This window comes from Macaca nemestrina, chromosome 1 (assembly GCF_043159975.1).
Source record: "Macaca nemestrina isolate mMacNem1 chromosome 1, mMacNem.hap1, whole genome shotgun sequence".
In the NCBI taxonomy this organism is placed as follows: domain Eukaryota; kingdom Metazoa; phylum Chordata; class Mammalia; order Primates; family Cercopithecidae; genus Macaca; species Macaca nemestrina.
This window is the reverse complement of record NC_092125.1, coordinates 45,948,975-45,966,550: the sequence shown is the minus strand read 5'-3', so window position 1 is coordinate 45,966,550 and position 17,576 is coordinate 45,948,975.

Genomic DNA, 17,576 nt, shown 5'->3' with positions numbered 1-17,576 from the left:
TACAGGAGTGAGCCACTGTGCTCGGCCTCTAAAAACTTTTTACACAGAGTGTTGATGTTTTACTGATACTGTTCTCAAAACACCACCCAAATAGCAAAATTTTATTTTTAATATGTGATATTTCTTATCAATAATCATTTAGCATAAAACTTAATTTAGCTTCAGTTCCAGTGTATCATTACCACACCTAGCTGATACTTTGTTACTGAAACTTTTCAGAAGTGTTATTTATCCCCAGTTGGCACTTTCATCTATGTGCTGTATACCATTACTGTCCTATATATTTTTTAAATTTAGCTTATTTTCCTTGCATTATGTATGTTTATGTAAAGTATTTCTTAAAAAGGAATATTATTAGTTCTAAAATATTTCCTTTATTCAAAGCTTTAACCATAAGTTTTGATTATAGATAATTCACTGGCTTAAATAGACTTGCTAAATGAAACTAATATTTATTTTGGGAATTCTATAACTTTAGATGCATGTGTAATATTAAATGTAGGTCCTAACTTTGCTTGATGAAACTGTTGATATCACTGATATCATGATATATGCCAAATGTGACTGGAGGCATATTGTACTGGAGAGAAAAGCAATGGGCTTTGGTGGTTGGAGCAAAGCCTCTGCTCTACACACTGCCGATGTGATCTTTAGCTCACTGGTCTTTCAAGCAGAAGTAATTCAATACCCTGTACTTTATTTCCATTTCTGTAAAATGGGATCACAAAGCCCTTGTTTATAAAGTTGTTGAGCACAACATGTAGAACCCATCCAAACATAGGAAACACTCAAGTTAGCTATTTTTATGAATCTTATATAATATATAATATATATTGTGATACGGAACATGATTTTTCAGTTATAAATTTCATTCTTTGCATACATTAAATGATATGTTTGGTGTGACCAAGTGGTTAGAAGCATTTTAACTAGTATGACATCTGAGAATAGAATTTTCTCCCAATTTGAATCTACAAACAGATTTTTTCCATTAGAATATTATTTTAGACATTAGGCCAATAAAAAACAGAAGATAAGAAAGCTTCAATATGTTCACATCATTGACTATTTAATAGTGTATACTATTTAAATTGCTATGGTATCCATAATATACTACATCTTTTAAAATTGCAATCATATCTACCTTATATACATTTATATAATGTTCTTTGACAAAAAGGTTAAGATCAATATAGTGTATAGAAAGACCATTTCCATATTTCAACACAATACTTGATTAAAATAAATAAATGTATAAAATATAAATAAAAAACTATATACTTCATACAATCCACAATTATTTATTCAGTTCTTTTATGTGCCTGACTTGTAGATGTTGATATAACAATATAGGAAATAAACTTACTGCTGTCATGAAGGGTACATTTAGTACAGAAAAAAATGTACATATGATTTAATCATTTTCTACCATGTGTTGACAGGTGAATACACACACACACTCATACACACACACATACACACAATAAGGAACACAGGAGTAGGAAGGTTATACAGGTAGGAAGGTGTCAGTCTGTTTGGGCTGTATAACAAAATATCTTAGCATGAGTAATTTATAAACAATGGAAATTTGTTGTTCACAGTCCTAGAATCTAGGCAGTCCAAGATTATGAAGCCAGAAAAACTGATGTCTAATCAGGGCCCATTCTTCATAGATGGCACCTCCTATGTGTCCTTACATGGTGGGATGGACAAACAGGTTCCTTGAGGTCTCATTTCTAAGAGCACTAATATAGTCTTTCTCTACCATACTCTGCACTGCTATTGACCCTTACCAGAAATGCCTTTAATTTCCTATTTCTATCCATGCTCTGTTTAAGGCAATCCAGACTTATTCTACTATGCTTCATAATTCTACTGGCTTTTATTTATTATCCAATTTCAAAGCCACTTCCAAATTTTTAGGTACTATTTTTTTTTTAACAGCATCCCACATTCCTTACCAAAATCTATGTTAGGTTATTAGGCTGCTATAATAAACTACTGAAGACTCGGCAGCTTAATTACATAAATTTATTCTCTCACAATTTGAGACTTTTTGCAGTTAAACTGTTAGCTAAAAAACCCTCCTTTCGGAGTCGGAAGAGAATCCATTTCTTGCCTTTTCTAGCTTCTGATGACTGCTGGCATTTCTTATCTTGTATCATCCTAATATCTGCCTACATCCTCACATTATATTATTTTGTGTGTCTGATCTGTTTTTGCTCCTCAGGACAGTTGTGATGGCATGTGGGACACACGCTCGAATAGTCCAGGATTATCTCCCCATCTCAAGATCCTTAATCACACCTGCAAATGTCTACTATGAAAGGTAACATTCACTGGTTCCACAGATAAGGACATAATGCTTTTATTGGAGACACTGTTCAAGAAACTATACCTGTTAACATGGAATTCTCTATCTAATGAAAGCAATATTGCAAATGAAAGTGAATAAAATATATTTTCAGATAGACAAAATAGTTTATCTACTGAGAATTCCTATTTGTTCATAATGCATATTTATTTTTTTGTTCTTGAGAAGTTATAGCAGATACTTTAAAATCTTTAGCAATTCCAACAACTATGTCATCTCAGGGTATGCTCTATCGATTGTGCTTTCTTGAGTTTGGGTAACATCTTTCTGTCTCTTTCTGTGTCTTAATATATGTATGGTATCCCAATGATACATTGGAAAAACTCTAGATTCTGTTATGTTCCTCTGAAGAACATTTTGTGTTTAGTTTTAACATACAATAAATTATCCTGACTCAAAATTCAATTTATGTTTCCCTGTGGATACATAACATTTTCCTTAGGTTTTCTAGATTTAGCTAGACTTCTTGGAGTCTGCCCTGAATATACATAGTTTGGATATAGTCAGAAATTTAAATAGTATTTATTCACATAATTTGGCACTGCTTCTCCCCGTTTTTCTCTTAATGTGGAACTTCTTCACTCTCCAGATGTGGTGGCTCCAAACTCTGTCCTCTGTTTCTTTAAGCCAATAAGATCGAAATTTTTTTTTAAGTTTTAGTCTCCTTAAACTGGCAATCTCACTCCTGCATTCAGGCAAAAAGAGACATGCAATGAGAAACAATGCCTTCACATTCTTCAAAGTGCAAACTCTCATTCAGCAGTTTCTGTTAGTTTGTTTGTTTGTAGTTATAAAAGAATTGGTTCAACAGGAATTACCAGAAGCACAAACCCTTCATTTTGTAATTAATAATTAATTGGTGGGAAGAAAGTTTGAAACATTGTAAATATTCTTTCATACAACTTTCACATTATTTGTTTAATTGTTTATATCAGCGTGGACTGATTTTCTTCCTATTGTATCCAAAATATTGTAGACTATTTCCATCATTATTTTAACACAGAAAAAAAGTAGCCTCAAGAGTTAGACTCACATTTTAGTGCCCCCTAAACTGTTTAAGATCTCAACCTACTCAATACATATGTGCAGATTAAATAAATAAAAGAATAAAACCAAATTATTGCTGGTTCTTATGAAGCAATTTAAAAGTATAGTGGAATAATGTTGAGGGGCTAGATACATGTAGGCCTTCGTATCTATGGATTTCTCATTTATGTTTCCTCTAATACATTACAAGTTTTCTTGGTTTCTAGAGAACAGCTTTGGAGAGATCTCCAGAAATTAAGGGGGTGTGGGGAAAATCACCTAAGCAATTAGTGTAGGAGAGCCAGAAGTACCAGAGAGAAATTGTTTGTGCTCCCTACAGAGACATCTTGGCAGAAGAAGTGTAGAAGAGCTGACATAAAGTGTGTACTGTAAATAGTGTGCACTTGCATATTTAATAAAATAGCTCATGTCAGGGAATTCGAATCTGTGAAATTTAGCATTATTTAGCTACATTTTATTTAATAAGGTCATCCCAGCAAGTAATTATCAGAAGTATGAAAAAGAGTTTCCCTTAGGACCATTTAAGTAACAGTGTCATTACTGATTTAAGACAAAGGCTCTTAAAAATCCACAATATTTTTTTAACTCATTCAGGGTTGATTTGGAGTCCTCCATTTCATCACAACAGTCAATATTAAAGTCCTTAAAATAAAAGGGTCAATTTAAAAAGTGATGGGAAATATATTCCCCAAAACAATTCTGGAAACTGATGAGAAAGAAAGAATGAGATATTGGTTTGGAAATAATAAAAATACCTTGATTTTATCCATTAGGGCTGGTTTTACGTGGTATCCTGCCTCTGATCCATCTCCTGTTTCTAATAGTCCTCTATGAAAATAAAATTATAAGTACTTCAAGAAAGGTTTTGTGATGAACTTTCAGCACTGCTTAGGCAAGTAGAATATTTGCATAGCATTGGGATGAGCTGCAATGTAGTAGCACATTCTGCCTGGGACTATAGCCCACTTTAATTAAATCCCACAAACTAGTTTATATGCTCAATAAATATAGTTTCCATTCTGAGAAACCTTAATCACATACTTATAAATATTACAAGATGGTCTGGGGTCATCTGTTTATCATTTTTGTTAATAGTTGTATAAATTTTTGCAAAGCGTATTTCATATTTAGTACTATATTTTAAATCTAGTTTTTAACCTAGATGAAATAGTTTTATATTTCAGGTAATTTTTTAATATTTTTTTCTTAAATCATGTGCTATATCTTTTGAGGAGTTTAGGTTTAAAAAATGTTTATATTGTTACTCTTATTTGTGTATTTTAGAAACACATACTAACTCATATATACAAAACAACAACAACAACAACAACAAAAAGAAAACCTTATAGCCCCAACAAAACATACACAAAAGCTAGCATTCCTTTGCATTAGATAACAGTAATGAAACTCATTTCATAACAGTGTTCTACAAACTCAAATGTGTTCCAGGGCCAATCAGATAAATACATTAATAAAGAAGGGATGTAATAACAAGATGGTAGTTACCAAGTAGTGTATTCTGCACCAAGAATCAATTTTAAAAACTCTGACAACCAAACATCATGTAACTCCTATCAAATGTGCAATTGCCACTCTAGATGGCAAATACAAATGTATTTTTTGTCAAAAAAAGTAAGCTATGCTGCCATAAAATAAACCCAAATTATCACTGGCAAAATAAATTTTGTTGCATCTTGTGATACTGTCTAATATGGTCAGTGAGGGTTCTTTTACATAGATTCATTTAATGCTCAAACTTCTTCCACATAGTGATGCTACCAACTTCACCATGATGTCCTTGGTCACTGAAAAGGGGGAAGTTATAGTTCTCCAAGAAGACAAGTAGTCATGTCTGGAAATCATGTATATAATTCTTACTCATATTCTATGAGCCAAAAATCAGTAATACCACTTGACTGCAAGGGCTTGTGAAGTAAAATTACTTCAGAGAACCCAGAAGAAAAATAAAATGGGTTCTAATACAAAGCTTTGCCATTGTCAAAATTAGGTTTCAACAAAACAATGTAATTTTCTTTTAATAAAGATCAACTTAAATTATGCTTTAAAAGCAAATTTTAAATATTAAATTAGTAATTATGTATGACAAATTAAAAAAGTGAAAATGCAACTGATATACACATTATTACTCAAATATTAATTACAAATTAAGTAGTTGTATTTCATTCTGACATGTCCAGTCATTATCTTATTTAATAAATATAGTTCTCATTAGTCTGACCTCTTAATAAGCTTCAATACAAATTATCCCAGTATTTGCCAAAAATAAGGTATATAAGAGATCTTCCAGAGACAGTCTTAAAAAATTCAGATTGTTTTTGGAAATAGATGTTTAATACATTTGTTCTAATAATCTGCAGAAATTTTCTACCCTTGTCTTTGAAATGAGGTTGATTATATCATCACTATAAACTCAACCATCACTCCATGCTAGAGGACAGAATTTAAGTAAGATCTTTCTTTGTATTCCAAGAGATTCAAATACAAAATGTATTCCTTGAAACTTTGACATGTTCACAGCTTATCAGAGATAAAGGCAGGCTAAAACAAGAGAGAGGGTGAGAATCTCTAAAAATAGTATCAGTAAGGTGAGAATTCAGTATAAACAGCATCACAAAGGGCATTATAGCCATGTTATCCTTATTACTTTTCTGCTTATTATAAATATAAAAAATGTTATAATTTTGTCTTTTTCCTAATATAATAAACTTTTCCTAGGCAGTGATCATATTATTTTTCTGTTTGTTCGTTTGTTTTGATTTTGTATCCAACACATGTAGAGTAGTAACTGGCAAAATCCTGTATAAACTAACCAATAAATGATGTATTAACATAAAAGTTATTCAAATGCTCTATGAAGCTAACAGACTACTAAAAGATAATGCTGATAAAGTGTAACAGTTTAATTTTTTTCCATCTTTCTTTGATTTTTCTTTTTTTTTCTTTTTTGTTTGAGACAGAGTTTCACTCTGTTGCCCAGGCTGGAGTCCAGTGGCAAGATCTCTGCTCACTGCAACCTCCACCTCCCAGGTTCTAGCGATTCTCCTGCCTCAGCCTCTCAAGTAGCTGGGATGGCAGGCATATGCCACCATGCCTGCCTAATTTTTGTATGTTTAATAGAGATGGGGTTTCACTATGTTAGCCAAGCTGAAATCAGACTCCTCACCTCAAGTGATCTGCCCACCTCCACCTCCCAAAGTGCTGCGATTACAGGTGTGAGCCACTGTGCCTGGGTTTCTCTTCTTTTTTGATCTCAAGAATAGAAACATTTTTTCTGTTTATCTTTCACTCCTTTTATTAGTTATCTATTGGTATGCAACCAATCATCAAAAATTCAGAGGCTTAAAACAACTTAGTTATTATCTTATTTTTTAATGGTGTAAAGTAAGAGCTAGAATTGCTTAATCATATAGGTCCAAAGAGGGAAATAAAATAAAAAAGCATTCTTTACCTATACCTCTACATAGTTATATGTTCGTGAATTATTTTGATTTGTATAAAAAATTTCTATTCTGTTCCATTGGTCTTTACTTTTATTCTGATCAGTTAGGAAACTGTGGGGTCCTACTGGGCTTTTCTGGAGTCTCACAAGTTGACAATCAATGGTATAAGCTGGGCTGTATTTATTTCTGGAGCTCTGGGTCCTCTTCCAAGCTAACATGGATGTTGGCATAATCCTTGTGGTTGTACAACTAAAGCCCCTGTTTGCTTGGAAGGCCACTTCACCTCCTAGAGACTGACATTAGGTTCTTTGACACAACATTTCTTCCTAAGAGCACGCACAGCCTGGCAGTTTACTTGTCTGACTTCAAAGGAGGTCCTAGCCCTCTTTAAAAGGATTGCCTAATTAGGTGAGGCCTATGAATCTCCTTTTAAACTCAAAGTCAACTGATTAAGGACCTTATCTGCATCTGCAAAATCCCTTTTGTCATATAACATAATGTAATAAAAGGAGTAATCTCATCATGTTCAGATGGTTTTCCCACACTGAAGGGGAGGAATTATACAGGATATGGGTCACTGGAGGTTCATGTTAGAATTTTGCCTACCATACCCCAGAAGCCAAGTTTTATGTTAATCATGCCTCTTGATGGGACTCCATGTACTGAGTTTGGCCCACTATTGTCAAGCTCATCCAATGCCTCTCCCCTGCTCTATATAATTAATATTTACATTACTTACTGGGTTAGGTTGCAATCGGCAGCAGGTTTGTCCTTGGGAGACAGCCTCATTTTCACTACCTGCCCTTAACCTTAGCCAGTGTTAGGTACCCGCTCCTACATATGGATCTAATTGTTTTTGAAAGCTTGTATTTTTCAGCAATCATTCTTTTATCACATTAATTACAGTTTGGGCTCCAAAAAATAAACACTGGCTGTCTCTGTTGAACAGCAGTGTTCAAATCTCCCGAATCCCAGGAAACACTTATGCATTAAAGGGATCCCCCAGGAGGTAAACTGCTTGGCAGAAGGATTAATTAATTGGGGGTAAATTACCCATTTAACTATTAAAATTGGCTCAATTTTGTTAGGAGATGCTTCAGTTCTTACTCTCACTCTCCTGTACCCACTTCCTGGGGACTATTCTTTTTGCCATTATTGGAATGATGAAACTCCTCGGACAGAAAGTAACCTGATGGAACAAGTCTAAGACTTTTAGACTATTGGTGGACACCACCCGGTAGAAAACAATTAACTTTTCCCTACCAGTGCAAGTGGTAAATGTCAGCTAAGGTAAGGCAAGGCAATGCATCTAAGGTAAGGCAAGGCAACGCATTGAAGAATTATGACCTGTCTTAGCTAAGTTAAAGAAGGTGCTGATTCCTTCCATTTCTCCTTTCAGTTCCTCAATATGACCTCTGCTGAAAGCTACTAGAAGGTTAAATAAAGCTATTCCCTTTATAAGATGTTTTAATAAACATCCAGATATCATTACTAACACATGACACTCAAAATAACATGAGTAAATAGTTTGGAGTTGTAGACTTGGCTAATACGTTCTATTTAGTACAGATTTTACAGGACAATCAACCACTATTCACCTTCACCTTTGGTGTAAACAGTATACTTCTTGGCTGCTTATTGGGTACTTAAATAGCCTTGTGATTGCACACAGACTTGTAGAATAGACTAGATGCCTGCCCTGTACTCTCACCAGAAACTTGCTTTTGGCATTATGTGAATGACATCCTCTTAACAGGACCTGACTATAGGTCATCTCAATGAGGTGTTTACTCACGTCTACGATGAGTCTCACAGGTCATCATAACCATTAGTAAACACCTCACTGAAAGGGGATTGGAAATTTTGTTGCTTGAGATAAAAGTCCCCCCACAAGTCTGTGAAATTTGGGGGATACTTTGGAACTCAGAAGAGCAACAATTCCCAATCTCATAAAAGACAAGCTTCTGGCACTCTAACATTTTACATGAGGAAAAGAGGCCCAATATGTAGTGGAAATGTTTGAATTTTGATGCAACACATTCCTCACCTCCAATATTTGCTTTCCCTCATCTACTCAGTTACCCCTAAGTCTTCCCCTTTTCAGTGGAGATCTGAGCAACAACAGGCATTAGATAATCTAAGAGGAGGCTATTACTTCAGCTCTCCCACTAAAACCTGGAAGGCAAGACTTAGAATCATAATTTTCAGCCATCCTCAAGTTTGTTTCCTAGAGCCTCTGGACCAAACAAACAGGTAAATGCATACTCACAGGCTTTTTGGGGAAGTGGCTCCCAGGCTCAGTCCAAATACATTCACCATGAGAGAGGCTACTTTCAGTGATGAAGTAGGCACTTACTAAAATGAAAGGCCTTGCAGTGCAAAGCCTGTTACTCTATGAACTGAGATTCCTATTATGCCCTGGTGATAGAAAAAGCTCCCCGTAAAATTGGGTCATCAATAGAAGCTTCCTTGTTAAAATGGAAATTGTATTTACAAGACTGAGCTTATTTTCTTTCTACTGGAGTGTCACCGTTCCATGAGGAAATAACTAGAGTGCTTGTCATTGAGGTTAACTTGACAAAAGCTTCAGAAATGCCTCTTGCTCAGCAGCAACTAGATGGAGGATGATCAGTGCTGTCAAAACAAGAAAAACTATAGTATTTCTTTACCAATGAAGTGAACATGGGATAAAGGAGCCAGACAACGGATAGCTAGAGCCTATCAGTCCTATTCAAACACTCCCCTTTCCATACGGGAGATAGACCAACGTGTCTAATGAACTGATCTGCGTGCAATATTTCTAGCAATATAGGGTGCCCTGGACAAATATTTTTCTAAAGTTTATGTTTTTCTTTTCTCTTGGTCAGTGGTTAATGAGGTAGGAACTTTGGAAAATTGGGGCTAGAAAGTATAAGGCTAAGAAACTTTGGGTAAGAATATGGGGAAGATCACCACATTGGCTCCTACCCCTACACCAAGATGTACCATATCACAGCTTACATTACATAAATCCCAGAGGAGGCATGATACAACCAAAAAACTGATCAACTAACCAAACGACCAAATAGATAAGACTCTTAAAGGAAAGTGAATCTCCAGAACTTTGAGATAAGTCACCCTACCTCTCCTTTCTATCCGTGGTAACAGGAGAACTCAGGACATTTGGCCACAATGGATTTCCAAAAAAAAAAAAAAAAAAAAATTAATAGCGAAGTATATTGAACAGAAAGATACTTACCAAACCATTGGAGACTGTGTCACATGCCAGCAATCTAGGTACTGAGTCTATCACATGGGAGGAGAAATTTACAAAGAAGGGCCATACCACAACTGGAAAATGAACTCCATTGGGCCTCTCTCTGCAGCAGCAAGAGCCATCAAATATGCCTAATAAGGATGCACACCTACAGGGGCCTTCTATTGGCTTACTCATCCCAGGCTCCAACCTCTGCTAATGTTATTGAGGGATTAATAAAGGAGCTTTCACAGCCTTTGCTTAGTGCCACATGTTATATAATCAGATCAATATTTCCACTTCTCTCCAAAGCAAAGGCAACATCAGACACTACAAAATAATACTGTTGGGTTTTTCACCTCCCCTATGGTCCTACAGGAGTGGTTGTCATAGACATCCTAGGCTTTTAAAATAAAAACTATGGACACAACTTACAGGTAAATGGACTCCCAATATATCATAACTGCAGTCCATAGTCTTGATTACATTAAATTCAAACCACTATGGCATGACTACGTCATATTTAAATGAACAACAAATGAGAACAGAGATATCATGCATCTAATATAAACTGAAGCTTGTGATTGGTACAATCAAATTAAAAACACTGTAATCCACAGCCAATATTCACAAACATTATGTGCCCTCAGGGATACAATGATAGCCCTTACTAATACCTGAGATGACAAATATAAACCCTGCCAATAATATATACCTATTGCATGGTTGGCCTCTTTTCCTAATAATTATAATGATTTTACTCCCTTTGGTGTAAGTCTCATTTATTTATTTATTTATTTTTATTTTTTGAGACAGAGTCTCACTCTGTCACCTAGGCTGAAGAGCAGTGGCACAATCTTGGCTCACTGCAACATCCGCTTCCTGAGTTCAAACGATTCTCCTGCCTCAGCCTCCCAAAGTAGCTGGGATTACAGGCGTGTGCCACCACGCCCAGCTAAGTTTTTGTATTTTTAGTAATGATGGGGTTTCACCATGTTGGCCAGGCTGGTCTCAAACTCCTGACCTCAGGTGATCCATTCACATCAGACTCCCAAAGTGCTGGGATTACAGGCATGAGGCACTGTACCCAGCCCCCAAGTCCCATTTATTTAGGCAAAAGGAAATTGCGCTGACAATGTGGACTTTCTCCATGGATGTTAATCAATGTAAATGTGGACGACAATATATACAACATACCATTACCTGGGCCAAGGCTTTTCTAAAACCTCAAGGGTTACAATCAGCTAGTGCATTCTTTCCCAGCCTGGCCTCACAATACCAACTGCAAATTTTGCATAATACTCAATGCAAGTCTGTTCTGCAAAAATTGCAATTCTGGCTGCCCACTGTAAACAACAGAGCTCTTGGATATCACAACAAGGACTATTCTTATGAAAAACATATTACATCCAATGGAGATATCAAACTACGCTCTGCATGGGTGTTTTTTCAACCAAATTGACAACCACTTGCATAAAGCTATTACCAAATGTATCAGACCTACCAAGACCATCATTAATAATAAGTATTGGAGAAATATTTGAAAGAAATTACCTCTCAGTTTTACTCTTCTGAGTACTCCTTTAAAAAGTACATGGCCCACCCACAGGTGAGGGAATCAGTAATGAGAATGTCTGTAATGAAGGTAACCTGTGGGGAAATTTATTGGTGTAGTCACACAGCCACCTCCCATACAATGAATCCTCAGGCTATTAAAGATAAACTAATGATTGCTTTAGAAAAGTTTCCCTTAGAATTGAGGCAATGAAGCAAGTGGTCTCCCACTGAAATACAGGGAAAGAAACAGGTGAAGTATATAGCACAACTGTATATTTTTTAAATAACTTGGTCCATCTGTGAGCATGCCATATATGAGCACCCCATAGTTCAGGATCTAACTTGGTGCATGGCTAAACTAACAACCTTTTTTTCAAACCAAGAGAGCAGCCGTGAAGGCTATCCCCTGCTCATGAAAGCACTCCAGTATTATTGGCAATCAACAAGAAACTCAATAACCAATAAATACTAACCTGAATAAAAAAGAACACACAATTGCCCACCAAACCAAATCTGCATCTAGCCTTAGCCACAGTAATACATTGAACTGCTTGCTGAGCTTGCTTCCAGCTATCTAATTTTAGCACAGATAGCATAATACCTCTTCCCTTACTATGTTCCCCAGTAAGCCCCACTTGTCAAAATGAGCCTATTCTCCTAATCATGGACATCCTAAAACAACATTATGGACAATGGTAACCTGAGTCCATATCAGTTTAATTAATCTAGGTGCTGAATGCAAAGTGGGTAGTATATAAACTTGTTTGACTATAATAGCTATATGCTCCTATTAACACCACCTGGAATTGGATTAAGCCACACTTACCTTCACAGAAGAAAAGAAGAGAGGGAGGGAACCTGTTGGGCCTGCAAAGGAATTAATTGGCTACTCCTATCACAAACTTATCTTTATCTAACCCTGGGTGAACTGTACTTAGCAGTATATCAACTAAGTACTTGCCCCAAAAACCCATACTAGGTATAACTCTCCAATGACACAAATGAGCTTTTCAAGTAGTTCTCCTGGTACTCACCACCTTAGGATCACTATTTTGGGAGCTGTAAAATCATCATATGTGCAACCCAAGGACTGAAACTCTTGGTTGGATCTCACGTACTAGAGTTCACGGTACTACATAAACTTATATCCTCAGATACTTATTGGCTGCTAAAGGAGGAATCTGTGCACTTAACACATCGTACTGCATGTGGGTGGATAATACTCTCTAATTGCTACAGATTGCCAGGGACATGCATTAAAGGGGGTCACAGCACTACTCCACAGATTAAACAGATGAAACAAACAAAAATCTTATCCTCTTCGGATCTATTTTTGCTGGATTCCTCCACCCCACCCCTGCGAAGTGGGCAGATTGAATGCAAACAGTTATTATGATTGAATGATTAATACTGGTGAATCACTGTGATAAATGTTAATTGTATTGTTATTTTTAAAAATAACAAAAATCTCTTTTTTATATTTACAAAATGGAATAGTTTTACTCTACCCTCTAAATTACGATAGTGATTACAGTCATATATATACACACCGTATGTGTGTGTGTGTGTGTGTGTGTGTGTGTATAAATATATGTATCTGAATTTCAAGCTCCAAATTGCCCATGTTTGTATGTAATGTTTTATGGGCTAGCAAACTTGTTTCACATACTGGGTTTTCCAAAGATTTCACAAAGCTGCTGTATATCTAAATATATGATGTATGTGGGGGGTAGAGGGAGTAATTAGAAAAGACAAAATTTTTTTGAAATTTTCAGTTGGCATTGTGTTTTTATAGTTTCTGGGTCTTAGAACTAAAGTCCTGGAAAGAAGTTAAATATGTCCGAAGTAAACTTAGTCTGAAAAAAAAAAAAGAGAAATAAAATAAAGTTGTCATATAATACCACATTTTGCTTGCATATTAGATAAATAAGGTGAGACTAACCATAGTCCTCTTTTAAGAAGTAAGTAGCTGTAGACTCAGTCATATGTCTAAAACTGACTTTGTAATGAGATTTCAGGAGTGTGAACAAATGCACATGACTGAACATAGAGTTCTATTATAGCATACTGTAAAATGATGAACTGTTAATTTAACAAGAGTTTTGCATGAAAGTCTAGTCTTTTTCTGTAAGGCTAGGTTTTCTAGGAAGAATGATTGGGAGCCATTATAAAGGAAGCAAAACTAACTCTTTCCAGATGCAAGCTTTCTATATTCTCTTGCCACTCTTACTGCAGACATATGACTAAGTGTAATATGCTTGACTTCAACAGGAAAAGTACCAGCATTTTCTTAAGTGAACTCATTCATCAAGGAGACAAAACCAATGTAGAGTCATCCACAGGAGCCAAGTATATTAAATTGTATGTGGTCATCATGCATGCTTTCTTGTAATAAAGTCATGAGAAATAAACATCATCCTAAAATCAAGTGCTTTACATTTAATTAACTAATATCAGAATATTCACTGACCTTCTCATGGGATAGATTTTGAAGTGGCTCCTGCAGTTTATTGTACTTCTTTTTGCATGCAAAAATGATTTTGTTGACATGTAAAATAAGTAGTTAGATCCCTTTTAATAAAACCCAAATCCCACATTGCTCAGTCAGTAGCATTATCATATTCCAAAATAGGGAGCTTTGGAACACAGAGAATATAGCTAAGAAAAAAGCTCAAAGGCGGAAACATTTCTAGTTACAGGTAGATGTCTGCATATAGGAGAAAGAACATCAGAAGCTGACAAGCTTTTTCTTTTTAAGAAATTGAGTTTATTGCCTTTACTAGAGAACATACATTTTTCTCTTAGTTTCAACAATGAAATCTCAAATTCCTTATATTTTATATTTTGATTGTTTGTGAAAGGGAAATGCAGGCAGGAGATAATGAAGTTGACATATTAAACAAACATAAGACAACCCATCATGTTATGATTTTGGAAATGATATTAAAAAATGATTTTTATGATTAAGGGTCACTTCTTTCAGCATGCATAAAGAAAAGAGTGTGTCTCACCCCTAAATATAACTTGAGGATGAACAGAAAGGATACAAAGGAAAGTAAGCACATAGTCCTAAAAATACGATATTACGGTACCAGAATATATAAATAAGAAACTATACAGAAATAATAGTGCTGGGTCTGCGGATAAACAACGTCCAGGAATTACTACGTCAAGTTTGATAAGAATTTTTAGAAAAAATAAAAGTGAAGGGAATCTCGAATGGTTTCATATTCAGAATCAATACATTTATTAAGCAGGTGACATTTTTCAGACATTAGTAAAGAACTCTTACAACTCAAAGTCAACCCGACTAAGATTTGGCCAACATCTTTGAATAGACATTTCATCAAATAACATATACAAATGGCCAATAAGGTCATGAAAATATGTTTCATATCATTAGTCATTAGAGAATTGCAAATCGAAACCACAATGAAGTACCACATCACACTCACTAGGATATCTATAACAATTTAAAAGCATTGGTGATATAGAGAAATCAGAAGAACATCTGTACATTGCTGGTGGGAAGATAAAATGTTTCAACTGCTGTAGAAAATAATTTGTTGCTTCTTCAAAAAGTTGATTATAGAATTAACGTATGACCTGGCAATTCTACTTCTAGGTATATATCCAAAAAAAGTGAAAACAAGTACTCAAATAACTACTTCTACACACGTGTTCGTACCAACAGTATTCACAATAATAGCCAAAAGGTGGAAACATCCCAAATGCCCATCATTGAATAAATGAATAAAACAATAGGGTGGTATATATAAAAATGAAATATTATTTAATCAAAAAAGGAATAACGTACTGATAGATTACAGTATGGATGAATCCCAAGAATATAATGCTGAGTGAAAGAAGCCTGTCATAATTTGCTACATATCATATGATTCCATTTATATGGAATATCCAGATAAGTACATTCATAAAGACAAAACAGACTGGTGATTGCCAAGCGTTGGGGGGACGTGGTGAGAAACTATTAAACTGTAGTTTGAAACTGCTTCAATAATTCTTTGCAATAACATGCTCATTTGGAAGCTCATATCCAGAAGTCTTATCCAGTCATAATAAGGCAATATTATGGATGTTAATATAGAATATATGAAAGTGTACATTGGATACAACTTAAACATACGAAAATTTAGTGCTTTTTATTAATTTTTTAAAACACAAACTTTGAATGACACAGAAAAACCTGTCTTATATTAGTGTTATCTATTAATATAAAATGCCATGTATTTTTAAAGAGGTTTTTAAAGTGTGAGTAGATAATATTTTAAATAATCAATCAGAGACTTTATTTGTCAAGATTGCCCCATTCTCTGGCTAGAGAGGTCACTGAGTCATTACTGTACTAGATTTAGTGAATATTAATTTTACTTGTGCATTCAGGGAAACAAAAATATATCCAAATAAACATGCTTCTTGGCATTTTGCTTCTTTAATTTTCACTTTTAATCCATTTCCCTTTAAGTCTTTAATCATCTTTTCACTGATGATTTCTCTTTCATTCTGTTCATGTATCTGAGGAATTAACAATCATATTCTCAGTGGTTTCATGTAATCAAAACCTCCTGATTCAAACACTGTGTGCAATCTGCAGGGAGAACTTATTAAAAGGGCTTTGCAGATTTGTTTAGTGCTCTGTTCAGAATATGAAAGTGCAGACTTTTAAATATATGTGAGACAATATTGTCAATTCCTTACACTGTTGAAAGAACTTTTGAACTAGACATTTTCCATTATTTAGAGCATGAAATATTGAGAGTCAAATTTCTGCTAAAATAATTCTGTGTAATACTAACAGATGGTGCAAAATGAAGCCAAGTTGGTAGGTTTCAGATTCACAAGCTCACTGATTTGTAAAAATCCAGACCGAACTACATCAGTCAGTGGTTTGTTGATGGCCTCCTGAAAGCTTCCCTAGCAGAAATGAGGGCGTGGAGGCAGTTCAGATTGTGTGTGTGTGTGTGTGTGTGTCTGTGTGTGTGTGTGTGTGTGTGTCAGAGAGAGAGAGAGAGAGAGAGAGATTCAGAGAGAGAGGTTCTGTATGCGAATAACAGAGTCATCCTGAACAGGTTTACATATCCACAAGAGGCATGGCTGAATTTGATCCATTTCAGTGGAAGATTATTAGGTGATACAGTAGAGACAGAAAGTCAAGCATATTCTTTAAGTCTTTGCTTATTAAGGGAAGGAGAAAGTGAGATGGTAGTTTAAAGAGACAGAGGATCTAGACATGAGTCTTGGAATGCAGATGAGGACATAAATCTCAGCTCTGCTGCATACAGCACATGTAACCTCGGGCAAATCATTTAATTTTTGTACACATGACGCTATATGTGTAAAACGGGGCATATTAGTACTTCTTTCTGAAGCAGGTTATAAATTATGAACAGATAAATTACTGTACATAAAATATGAAGTAAAAATGGAGTGCATGTATGTAAAAACTTTCAGTACTATGAATGCTATTATAATTATTATATTAATTGCTAAAGTTTTCATTTTCAGTAATAAAATTTATTTTTTCTAGGTTTGACATGAGTTTGGAAATGATTAGTATCAGCACTTTGACTTTAGTAAATTTTACATTGGGCAATCAGAAAACAAGATTTCCAGGCTTGGTAGAATTCTGATTTTATATCTACAAACTACAAATATGGAAGTCCCTGACCTTGAGCTCAAAATATGTATATGGTTGTTAAGATTTGAAAGGATGGAATTTTTATTAGAAAACATGCATCATATTTTGTGTAAGACATTCTGGCTGTCTTTTTAAACAGATCGCTTCTTAGAGCAGTTTTTCTTAAACTTATTGCACACACTCTTATGTTTCTTGAATAATTTAAAGCATTCTAGAAATATTTTCGGTAGTATCAGCTATAAT